Raw genomic sequence first — 12,308 nt, 5'->3', positions numbered from 1 at the left:
GAGACTTCTGGCAAATCACCAAAAGCTAAGAAGAATCGAAGCCTCCCCTATAGGTTTTAGAGGGAGCATGGTCCTGCTAACACCTTCATTTTAGACTTCTAGTCTCCAGAATGGTGGGACAATGGAATTCTATTGTTCCAAGTCATCCAGTTTGTGACAATTTGTTATAGCAGCCCTAGGAAACTAATATAGGCATCTTACGCTTGCTACCGGGAGTAATAATGACAGATCTGGTTACATTTTTCTGTTGTTTTCTTGTCTCCACTCCTAGGCACTTAGTTGTAAGGCCAGAAGTCTTGTTTAGGGCCAGGTTGTTGAATCTGTGGTTGAAAACCAAACTCTCATTTTCCTATATTTCTCTGTCCTGTGAATTTTTACCACACCCCTAAGGATATTTTCTAAGAATAACTGTGAATTCATAAAGAACATATGGCAGTAACCAGACGTAATCAGAAGGGGCAACAAAATATACATTTTATAGCAGCTTTTGGTATTCCAGCCAGATTCCCTAGAGCCAGCAGATGTCCCATGTAGAGGGAAGGACGGTTTGGAATACAGTTATATAAAAGCTCTCCCCTGTAGGCAAATTCAAACTTAGTAACTGTCCTGATTTGTTGCTCAAAACCCATGGAGTTTAGGTAGCCATGACGATCTTGGTCTTCCAAATAAAATGAGACTGGTTTCTGCTCAAAAAAAAAAATTACCATGATGTAAAATTAAAAACATTTAAATATTATCATATGCAGTTAATACATCTTATGTCATATGATAAGGAGGTAAGAAAGGAAAGAAAAAAGATACATGCTTATTTTATGTATATATACACAAAAAGAAATTCATAACAAAATAAGGAGAAAATACTCATGACAATTACAGTCCCCATTTCTGTAACTGGTCACATGGTTGTAGTCGGTATTTGCAACTTCCTTCTTCTACTACCCATTCCATATTCCCTATGCCTTCAGCAGACACCTCAGCTGGTCATAGTTATTTATATGGTGGGGTGACCCAAACTTTTGTTCCTGAAGGGTCTGGGCCATTAGCAATCCTGTCTGAATTGGGTTTTTGTAATTCTTCATTGTCCTTAATCACAGGGTGTGGAAATACTAAGGGATCTGCTGTGTTGCAGACATGCTCTTTCTTTTTCTTTTTTTTTGTGGCTATTTTTTTAACATCTTTATTGGAGTATAATTGCTTTACAATGGTGTGTTAGTTTCTGCTGTATAACAAAGTGAATCAGTTATACATATACATATGTTCCCATGTCTCTTCCCTCTTGTGTCTCCCTCCCTCCCACCCTCCCTATCCCACCCCTCTAGGTGGTCACAAAGCACCGAGCTGATCTCCCTGTGCTATGCGGCTGCTTCCCATTAGCTAAAGATGCAGACGTAGAGAATGGACTTGAGGACACGGGGAAGGGGAAGGGGAAGCTGAGATGAAGTGAGAGAGTGGCATGGACATATATACACTACCAAATGTAAAATAGACATGCTCTTTCTTACCTCCATTATAGAGTAGTTGTCCAATGTCCCCTTGGTAGTCAGGATCAGCCACCCAGCCAGCACAGTAACTCCCTTCTTTACATTGATTCAGAGGCACAAAAAGATCAAGGTGGTGTGGCAGCAGTCTTAACTTACAGGTCAGAGGAGTCATTGTTGTGTCTCCTGGTGGAAGCATTCTTCCCTTTGGAACTAAGGCCTTTAGGCCAGCTGAGCATAAGATCACAGGAACAGGAAGCAAAAATTTTACTAGTGGGTCACTAGGGGTAACAGTGTGTGTTGCCACTCCCATTTCCACCCCCTGATTCCTGAACCCATGAATCCTGGCTATGGAAGAAACAGCACCACATATTGGACTCTTATTCAGAGCATATACAGCCTTCTTGAGAAACTTGCCTTAGCTCTGCAACGTATTGCCACTTAGCTGGAGTTGTAACTGAGTCATTCCACTGTTCTATCAAAATAGAACAGCACGGTTTGAAACATGGTAAGACCAGTGAATTCCATGAGCATGGGCCCATTGCTGCACTTCATTTGCTAAAAAGTTAGTAACTTAATCAGAAGCACAAGCACTGTTATGTAGAATACCATGACAGTGGATAAGTAATTCTGTAAGCCCACATATGATAGTTTTGGGAGAAGCACCGCATGCAGGGAATGTAAATCCATATCCAGAGTAAGTGCCTCTTCTGGTAAGAACAAAACACAGCTCCTCCCATGATAGAAGGGGTCCCATTTAATCAACTTGCCACCAGGTAGCTGACTGGTCACCCTAGGGAATGGTGCCATATTGGGGACCATTGGTCTCTGCTTCTGGCAGATTGAGCACTCAGCAGTGGCTGCAGCCTGGTCAACCTTGGTGAGTGGAAGTGCATGTGGCTGGGACCATGCATAACGTCCTTCCCTCACAACATGGTCACTTTGTTCATGAGCCCAATAAACAATGACAGGGATTGTGGTGTGGCTGGTGAAGGAGGCTGACTGGTATTTAGAGAATGTGTCAGTGGATTATTAAAATCATCCTTTGCTGAGGTCACGCTTAAGAGGACATCGACAAGGGACACAAATAATTTTGTATTTTTTGCCCATTCAGAGAGGTCTATTCACATACCTCTTCCCCAAATTTCCTGGTCAACAATTTTCTATGTTCTTTCTAAATCCCTGACCATCCAGCCAAACCTCTGGCCATAGCCCTTGAATTGGGATATAATCACATATCTGACCATCTCTCCTTCAAGTCAAATGAACAACGAGATGCACTGCTCTAAGTTCTGTCTACTGGAGGATCCTCAAAAAACTTAAAACATAGAACTACCATATGATCCAGCAATTCCATTTCTGGCTGTATACCCAAAGGAAATGAAAACAGAATATCAAAGAGATATATGTACTCCCATCTTTATTGTAGCATTATTCACAATAGCCAATATATGGAAACAACCTAGGTATCCATCAATGGATGAATGGATAAAGAAGATGTAAGATGTGTGTCTGCTATGGACAGATAATAATATGGAATATTATTCAGCGATGAGAAAGAAGAAAATTCTGCCATTTGTGACAACATGGATGGACTTTGAGGACATTATGCTAAGTGAGATAAATCAGACAATGACAAATGCTGTATGCTGTCACTTACATGTGAAATCTAAAAAGGCCAAACTCATAAAAACATAGGGCAAAATGTTGGTTATCAGGGGTTGGGTATTGGGGAGAATGAGAGAGATGTTGTTTAAGGGTACAAACTTGCAACTAGTAGATAAATAAGTCTTGGAGATTTAATCTACAGTGTAGTGAATATAGACAACAATATTGTTTTATAATCATCTAAATTGCTAAGAGACTAGATCTTATTTATTCCCACCACAAAAAAGAAATGATAATTAGGTGATGGTGTAGAGGTGTTAACTATTGCTACAATGGCAGTCATATTATACTATATAAATGTATCAAATCACCATGTTGTATACTTGAAATGTACAGTTATATGTCAAATAAATTTCAATTTTTAAAAAAATTGAGGTAAAACCAAACCTCTAAGCAAGTTAAGAATAGAGGGGATGATTACCTGAACTTGGTAAAGAGCATCTACAAAAAAACTACTTCCAACAAAATAGTTAATGAAGAAAGACTGAATGCTTTCCTTCTAAGATTGAAAAGGAGGCAAAGATTTATGCCCTCACCACTTTTATTCAACATAATACTGGAATTCTACATAGTGCAATAAGGCAAGATAAAGAAAAAATTATAAAAATTTGAAGGAAAAATAAAACTGTCTCTATTTGCAGATGACATGATGGTCTACATGTAAAATTCCAAGAAATCTACCAAAAACGTCCTACTATTTAGTATAAGTGAGGTCAGCCATGTCACAGTATAAAAGATCAATGCATTAAAATCTATCCCATTTCTTTATACTGACAATGAATTTGTGGAAACCAAATTAAAAATACAATACCATTTACAATTATGCCAAAGAAAATGAATTACTTAGTTCTATGGCCTGAATTGTGTCCCCACCCAAATTCATATGTTGAAGCCCTAAGCCCCAATGTGACTGTATTTGGTGATAAGGCTTTTAGGAAGTAATTAAGGTTAAATGAGTTCAAAAATTCAGAGTCCTAATCCAGTGAGATTCGTGGCCTTAAAAGAAGAGGAAGAGATCTCCCCCTGCCCCTTCACATGCATGCACTGAGGAGATGCAATGTAAGCACTTGAAGAGAACTCTAACCAGAACCTGACCATGCTGACATCCTGATCTTGGACTTCCAGCATTCAGAACTGTGAGAAAATAAATTTCTGTTGTTTAACCCACCCAGTCAATGGTAAGTTGTCATGGCAGCCCAAACAGACTAAGATACTTAGGTATGTATTTAACAAAACATGTACAGTATTTTTATGCTGAACATTAAAATACACTGATGAAAATAATCAAAGAATAACTAAATAAATGGAGAGGCATACCATGTTCGGAAATTGGAAGATTCAACATAGTAAAGATATCAATTCTCCCCAAATTGATCTGTAGTTTTAATGCAATTCAATATTAAAATTCCAGCCAGGTTTTTGTAGACATATAGAAGCTTATTTATCAGCTCGGTGCTTTGCGATGACTTAGAGGAGTGGGACAGGGAGGGTGGGAGGGAGGTTCAAGAGAGAGGGGATGTGGGGATATATGTATGCATATGGCTGATTCACTTTGTTGTACAACAGAAACTAGCACAGCATTGTGAAGCAATTATACTCTAATAAAGATGTATTAAAAAAAAGCCATCTCCCTCCAGGTTCTAAAAAAATAACAATAAGAAAATAAATCATCTAATTCTCAGGCTTTTTTTGGAGAAGAAAATAATTTGTATGGAAGAGTTGCCTGGTGGTCCAGCGGTTAAGACTCTGTGCTCCTACTGCAGGGGGCATAGGTTCAACCCCTGGATGAGGAACTAAGATCCTGCATGCTGTGTGGTGTGGCAAAAAAAAAAAAAATTGTATGGAAAGGCACAGGCCTTAGAATAGCATAAATCATCTTGAAAAAGAAGAATAAAGTGCAAGGAATTAGTCTATCTGATATGAAGCCACACTATATAGCTACAATACTTAATACTATGTGGTATTAGTGTGAGTATAGATACATAGATCAATAGAACAGGATAGAGAACCCAGAAATAGACCCACACAAATATGTTCATCTGGTTTTTGACAGTGGTGCAAGAACAATTCAATAGAGGAAGAACAGTTTTTTCATAACCTTTTCAAGAAATGGTGCTAAAAAATATTTGTAATAAAATAAAATAAAATAGTTCTAAAAAAAGAAATGGTGCTGAAGTCATTGGACATCCATAGACAAAGAAAAAAAAGAAACCTTAATCTAAACCTAACACTTTATATAAAAATTAAAGCGAATCACAGACTTAAATATAAAACTTTAAAACTTTGAGGATAAAACTTAAGAAAATCTTTGGGGTTTAGGGTCAAAGAGTTCTGAGGCCTGACAGCAAGTCATGATCAATAAAAGAGAAATTGATAAATTGGATGTCATGAAAATCCAAAACTTTTGCTCTGCAAAGCACATTGTAAACAGGATGAAAAAATCAGAACAGACTAGAAGAAAATATTTGTAAACCACATATCCAACAAAAAACTATCCAGAATATATAAATAACTCTTAAAACTCAACAGTAAAAATGCAAAACAAAAATATCCCAACCAAACCCAATTAGAAAATGGACAAAGACATGAGGATACACAGATGGCATATAAGCACATGAAAAGATGTCCTATATCATTAACCATGAGGAAGATGCAAGTGAAAACCACAATGAGATATCACTACACACCTATCAGAATGGCTAAAATAAAAATTAATGACAACACTAAACACTGGGGAGAATATGGAGACATCATTGGATCACATGCATTGCTGGTAAAATTGTAAAATTGTACAGCCACTCTGGAAAGTAGTTTGGCCGTTTCTTATAAAACTAAATATACAACTACCATACACCCCAGCAAATGAACTCTTTATCTTAAAGAAAACTTATGTTCATACAGAAACCTGTACATAGTGTCCATAGAAGATTTATTTGTGATAACTAAAAAATGGAAACATCACAGATGTCTTTCAACAGGTAAATTTTTAAACAAACTGTATAAAACAGACACCATGAAATACTGCTCAGCAATAAAAAGAATGAACTATTGATACTCCCAACAACTTGGACGTTACCCAGAGTATTATGTTGAGTGAATAAAAGCCAATCTCAAATAGCTACATATTGTTTGATTTCATTTATATCAAATTTTGGAAATGACAAAATTTAGAAATATTAAACAGATTTATCATACCAGTGCTTAATAATTGTGATGATGGGATACTTACCTATATATGTGATATAATTGCATAGAACTTGTTTTGTGCTGGTCTCAACCTATCAATAATCAATGTTGTGGCTGGACTGGCCCTTGTGGTTCTTATTATAATCACAAGACACACTCAGCAATAACCATCAAGAAACTTTGAAAAGAAGGTTTATTACTTACAGGTCCTGGAAATGACATAGCACACCTGGGGCCACACAGCAAGGTCACAGGTAGAGAGAGAGGGCAAGATCTGGGGTTCTGCTTTTAGAGGTCTAGAGTGGGGGGCCTTGTGTTTTATGGGCTCCCTCTTGTCTTTGGAAGAAAAACACACAACCTAAAAGTCATGGTTATGTTTTACTCAGGGAAATTACTGAGGACTATTGCCTGGGAGACAGCCTCTCAACTCTGAGGAAGTGTTCTGAAGAGGTAAAGGAGGAGCCAGGATATATAGGAGTTTTTGCTGAAAAAAAAATATATAGTCGATCATCAGAAGATTACTGCTAATCACAAAAACAGACATCTCAGGTTGATTTTAGTGTTTTTCTATGTAGGGGAAGATGCAAGAAACTGGGGTCACTGAAATTTTTCCTTAGATATATATGCATCTTAACTATCTAGGGCCAGTATCCTGTTTTTCTCCATCCTGAATTCCCCTCAGTGTGTACCATTGCGGAGGGGGGGGTTGGCTGCAGTGGCTGATGGCTTGGTCGTGGGCAACATTTGTTGTTTACTGAAATGGCAAGAAACATTTTTTTGTCTGCACTTTATGTTGGTGAATTTAAAACATAGGAATGGGAATTTAAAGGTCGGGAAGAAAAAAAGACAAGCGGCCCAAACGGTCAGTTATAAAAATCATCCAAGATCTCTAAAAGGAGTTTGGGGTGACTATGGGGTTCAGCCAGGTTCTTTATGTAGTCACATAGGTGGCAATTGTGTTTATTGAGATAGCCACCTTTGAAGTGAATGCTTCTTTGAAGTGGATGCCTAGACAATCAAAGCTTAAGTCAGGTACTTGCATTACAAAAAGAAAAGCCAACTGTCAGGCTTATACTATAGGACTATCAATAAATACACACACACACAAAAGAGTATACATAAAACTGGGGAAATCTGACGGATTTTATCAATAAAAATATCCTAGTTGTCATACTATAGTTTTGCAAAATGCTATCATTGGGGGAAATTGGGTAAGGGGTACAAGGAATCTTTCCATGTTATATATTACAACTGTATGCATATCTACAATTACCACAATAAAAAGTTCAGTAGTAAAAAGTGTGCCATGATGTACCCAGGCATTGTTCTGAATATAATGCTCCACTAAAAGAAACCAGAGCTCTTTGTAGAAATGTGTAATTCCAGGGCCAGGATAGTAAAAGTCCAAGGAGAGCCTGGGGCATCTAGTTGATTTGGAAAACAAGGAAGTGCTCAAAGATTAATGGGTAAATGCAAAAGGATACAGGAAGGAGCTGGTTTGAAAGGGTTCCCATGGGCCAAAGTTGGGACAATTTAAACTTTAAAAAATTGACTGTAAATTACTGAATAAATAAAAATCCATGAGTCCAAAATAATACCCAGAGGAAAAGAGAGAAAGAGACAGAGAGAGGGAATAATTTTCAGTAATTGGAAATAACTATTACTGCTACTCTTTTTAAATTTTTATTTATTTTTATTTTATTGAAGAATAGTTGATTTACAATATTGTGTTAGCTTCAGCGTACAACAAAGTGATTCATTTATACATATTTTCTGGTTCTTTTCCATTATAGATTATTACAAGATATTGAATATAGTTCCCTGTGCTATACACTAAATCCTTGTTGTTTATCTATTTTATGTATAGTGGTGTGTATCTGTTAATCCCGAACTCTTAATTTATCCCTCCTCCCCCTTCCCTTTTGGTAACTATAAGATTGTTTTCTGTGTCTGTGACTCTGTTTCTGTTTTGTAAATAAGTTCATTTGTATCATTTTTAGAAATTAGATTCCACATATGAGTGATATTATGTGATATTTGTCTTTGTCTGACTTACTTCACTTAGTATGATAATCTCTAGGTCCATCCATGTTGCTGCAAATGGTATTATTTCATTCTTTTTTATGGCCAAATAAAATTCTATTGTATATATATATATATATATATATATATATATATATATATACACCACATCTTCTTTACCCATTCATCTGTTGATGGACATTCAGGTTGCTTCCATGTCTTGGCTACTGTTAATAGTGCTGCTATGACATTGGGGTGCATGTATCTTTTTGAATTAGAATATTACTCCTACTCTTTACCTATAATTATCAGTTTGCAGAGTAAAGAATAAAGTACATACCCTGCCTTTAAAGGAGAAATAGTCCATCTGCAGCTGATGAGAGAAAGCTCATCTTTATGGATGAATGAAAGCTAATAAAAGTAGAAGGAAATCTAGAATCAGAAAATCACTATTTTGTAATTTAACAATAAAATAATTGGTTCAATCAAAGGTTATCAATGGATTCTTAAACCATTAGGCAAAGGGTTGGAAAGGAACAAGATAGTTACACAGTGTCAAAATAACACCTCTCAGATTACTTGTTTATTGCAAAGTAAAAACTGTACCTTCACAATGGAGAAACCTGGAAATCATCATTTTAACGAAGAATAACATTTAGTATCATTACTACTGGGATAACTTGACATCATGAACCTCTGATATGATGCAGTATGATGTATGCAACAACATCTGCCAAAACAACATACTTGCCAAAATGTGTAACTTGAATCTAATCAAACCTTTAGCCCTGAGTTTTAGCTGTATAGGAAATAAATTGGGTAGAAGAACAATCTAAATGACACCACAAGGAAGCAATCAGGTAAAATCAGCAGGTAACTGACCTGGTCTGTTAAAAAAAAAATCAGTATCATGGAGAAAAAAAAGGGTGGTGAGATTGTTCTAGATTAAACAGACTAATAAGACATAACCAAATTTAATGTGTGGTTTTTAATAGATCCTGTGTTGAGGGGGGAAATTTTAAAAACACATTTAGGAAACAATTTGGAAATTGAAAATATATACTGGTGTTACTGAGGCCAAGCTTGTGCCGCTCACCGCACGACAGGCCAATAAATTGAGAGATGAGTTGTTGGGTGGGGCAAAGAATAGCAGCTTTATTCGGAAAGCCAGCAGACCAAGAAGATAGTGGACTAGTGTCCCAAAGAAACACCTTCCCTGAGTTAAAATTCAGGCTTCTTTTATACTAAAAGGGGAGGGGGTAAAGCCCTGGTTCCAGCCAGACTCCGGAGGGGATGTGTTAATTTGTTCCTTTGCACAGCCATTCACAGGTGGGCCTGGTCAGGACATTTCCTATGAGCTAAACGAAGGTATTTTAGCTTAACACTCATTACCTGGGAGGCAGGGTTCCCAGAGATGGACCATTAGGTATAATTTAAGCTTTATAGGCAACATCCCTTTAGTGATTAACTTGTAATAGAATACAAAAGGTCTTCCCTATTACACTGGAAGTTAGGTGAAATTAGAAAATTATCATTGACTTATAGGTGTGATAATGATATTGTGGCTATAAATTATGTCTTTATTCTTAGGCCAGGAGTGCTGAAGTACTGAGAGACGAAATGGCACTGATATGTGTATCTTACTTAAAAATGTTTTTGAAAAACTACATACATATATGCATGCATATAGATATGTGTATATGACAAAATGTTAAGAATGACTGAATTTAGATTGCGGGTGGATTTGTGCATCTCTGCTTGCAGCCAATATGTGTAGGTGTCACTACTTAATTCAGGAAGTAATTTTTTGAAGACTCCTCACTGTTTAACTGTTACACCTCAGGGAAGAGGATCTATGTTCATTTTGTGGGGTCTCTCCTCTGGCCATGCCCAATGATCACATCAATCTCCAGAGAACGGTTCAGCTTCCTATCTATGCTTCCCAGAGCTGTTAATTTGTTCTTGGTACAGATGGACAAATTAATGTATTGTTTCTTCTTTTACTTCCTGTTCTTAGAGAATGAACTTAAATAAGTGACTTTTTGTCCTATATTGAGGTTAACATCCAGTTTCTCTATGGATCCACTGGTGTGTTGTAACACAGTATTGTGAGTCATCATCTTTACTACTCCCAACTTTAGCACAACTACTCACACACTACACAGAAAGTCTTTTTGTATACCTCAGTTTGACTCTCTACTAGGTGAACAATGCTTATTTTGAACTGTTCTGCCTGCTGCTGCATGCTAGCTAAAAGGTCTGCAGTATTTTCAGTGTTTCAATATTTTAAGGTTAGGCTGCTGATTTGCATCGACAATAGAAAACAGTAGTTAGGAGAAGAAGCAGCTGATGGGCTCAGCCAGAATTTCAGGCCAGTAAAGGCTGTTTCATAGGGGCAAGGGAAGGGTCTCTTCACAGCACAAGTGGTCAATCAGGCTGATGCAATGAGGCTGCTCAGTAACTTACTGGGAAACCAGGGGCCGTGGGGCACACACTTGAAGGCTGCAGGCACTTTGGGCAGAGTGAGGAGCAGCGCGAACATTCAGCCGCGGGTCCAAAAGGAAACCGGGGATCCTGCCGCCGCCTGTGCAGCCATCCGGTCAGGGACACGCGGTGCCCACCTATCCAAATCCGGGTGGGGAGCCACGCGCGGGGAGGAGGCCAGCGGCGGCCAGGTGGGATCTGGTAAGGATTCAGCAGAAGCGCTGGTGGCGGCGGGCCCAGGAGGCGGGCTCCAAAGGTGTGCCACAAGCCCCGAAGCTGCCGGCACCCTCCGTATCCCCCTCAACGAGATACACCTGGGCACGCAGCCAGAGCGCTGGAGACATTGGGGAAGCTGTGAGGCCTCAGCTGCATGCATACGGCCAAGTTTGTTGGACACCTTCGAGTCCCCAGGCCTGGTGAACTACACTGTGGGTGAACCACTGCCGCACGGTTAAATTTGAGCCTGGGCCCCTGCAAACCTGTGAGTTCTGGTTTGCAGCTGCAGGCTGTGCAGGAAGAAGCAGCACCCACAGTTCCTTGTCCCAGCCTTGCGCTTCATGCTCTTCCTGGGCGCCAGGAGCATCATGATGTACCAATCCCACACCCACCCAGCTCTGCACAGCTTCTGCAGCAGGTGCAGGGTGCAGAGTTTTCACGCGTTAGTCTCTCACCCCAGAGTTTACAGCGTCGCCTCACACTTCCTGGACGCGGGCACGCACTGCCTGGACGCGAGCACCGTGTGCAGCGTGGTCGTCGAGGAGTTCAACAGTGGCGATTGGGGGGGAGGGGGTCATGAAGGAGCACAGAGCCGTCCAGAGTGGGTCTACCAAGTGAGCCCCTGCCTCTCTTCCCGAAGAGGGGCAGGCACTGGGCCCGCAACACACCTGAAACACGAGGGAACCACCTCAGTGCTTGTCAAAGACAGTGTGTGAAAGAGGTCTGTTTCTGGACTGGTGAACCCGTGATGTCACGCCAAGTTTCTACCCCTGCCCCACCAGTGTTTTCCAATGGACTTGCTCATAATGACAATAAAAACAAAAAACCTAAGCACCCATTTGTCTGGGTACAACGATAATGATAATTTTCCAATCAGCAAGTCCAATCAGCAAGTAGTGGCTCTACTTTTTCAAATCGTCTTTTACATCACCCAGTTCTCACAAATCATTTGCAGATTGTTCATATGTACTGTACGGTTATGGCGCTATTGTGAACAGGATTGTTTTTAGCAGTTGCATCTGGTACAAAGGACCACTATATCCAAATGGTTTCCTAAACATTTTTAGGACGTTTTCTATTGCTTATCCCTGTGTGTGTTTTAGGTCAGCACTCACATTTTCGCTACTTAGACATAGGTGTTATTTTCAGCTACATTGTTTATTTAATGTATTTTTATATACTATGTTTAAGATTTATTAGTATTACATACCTCATTGTGCTTATTTTTCAAATGATGCTGTCATTTTGCTTGGT

At 39.0% G+C, this 12,308-nt stretch overlaps 1 pseudogene; it reads left to right on the top strand.

Annotated features, from left to right (window-relative positions):
• Positions 1–10,712: 10,712 nt before the first annotated feature.
• On the top strand, positions 10,713–11,726 carry LOC117199054 (centromere protein V-like protein 3; annotated as a pseudogene).
• Positions 11,727–12,308: the final 582 nt, after the last annotated feature.

This window comes from Orcinus orca, chromosome X (assembly GCF_937001465.1).
Source record: "Orcinus orca chromosome X, mOrcOrc1.1, whole genome shotgun sequence".
Lineage (NCBI taxonomy): Eukaryota > Metazoa > Chordata > Mammalia > Artiodactyla > Delphinidae > Orcinus > Orcinus orca.
This window is presented reverse-complemented; position numbering and strand designations above follow the sequence as displayed.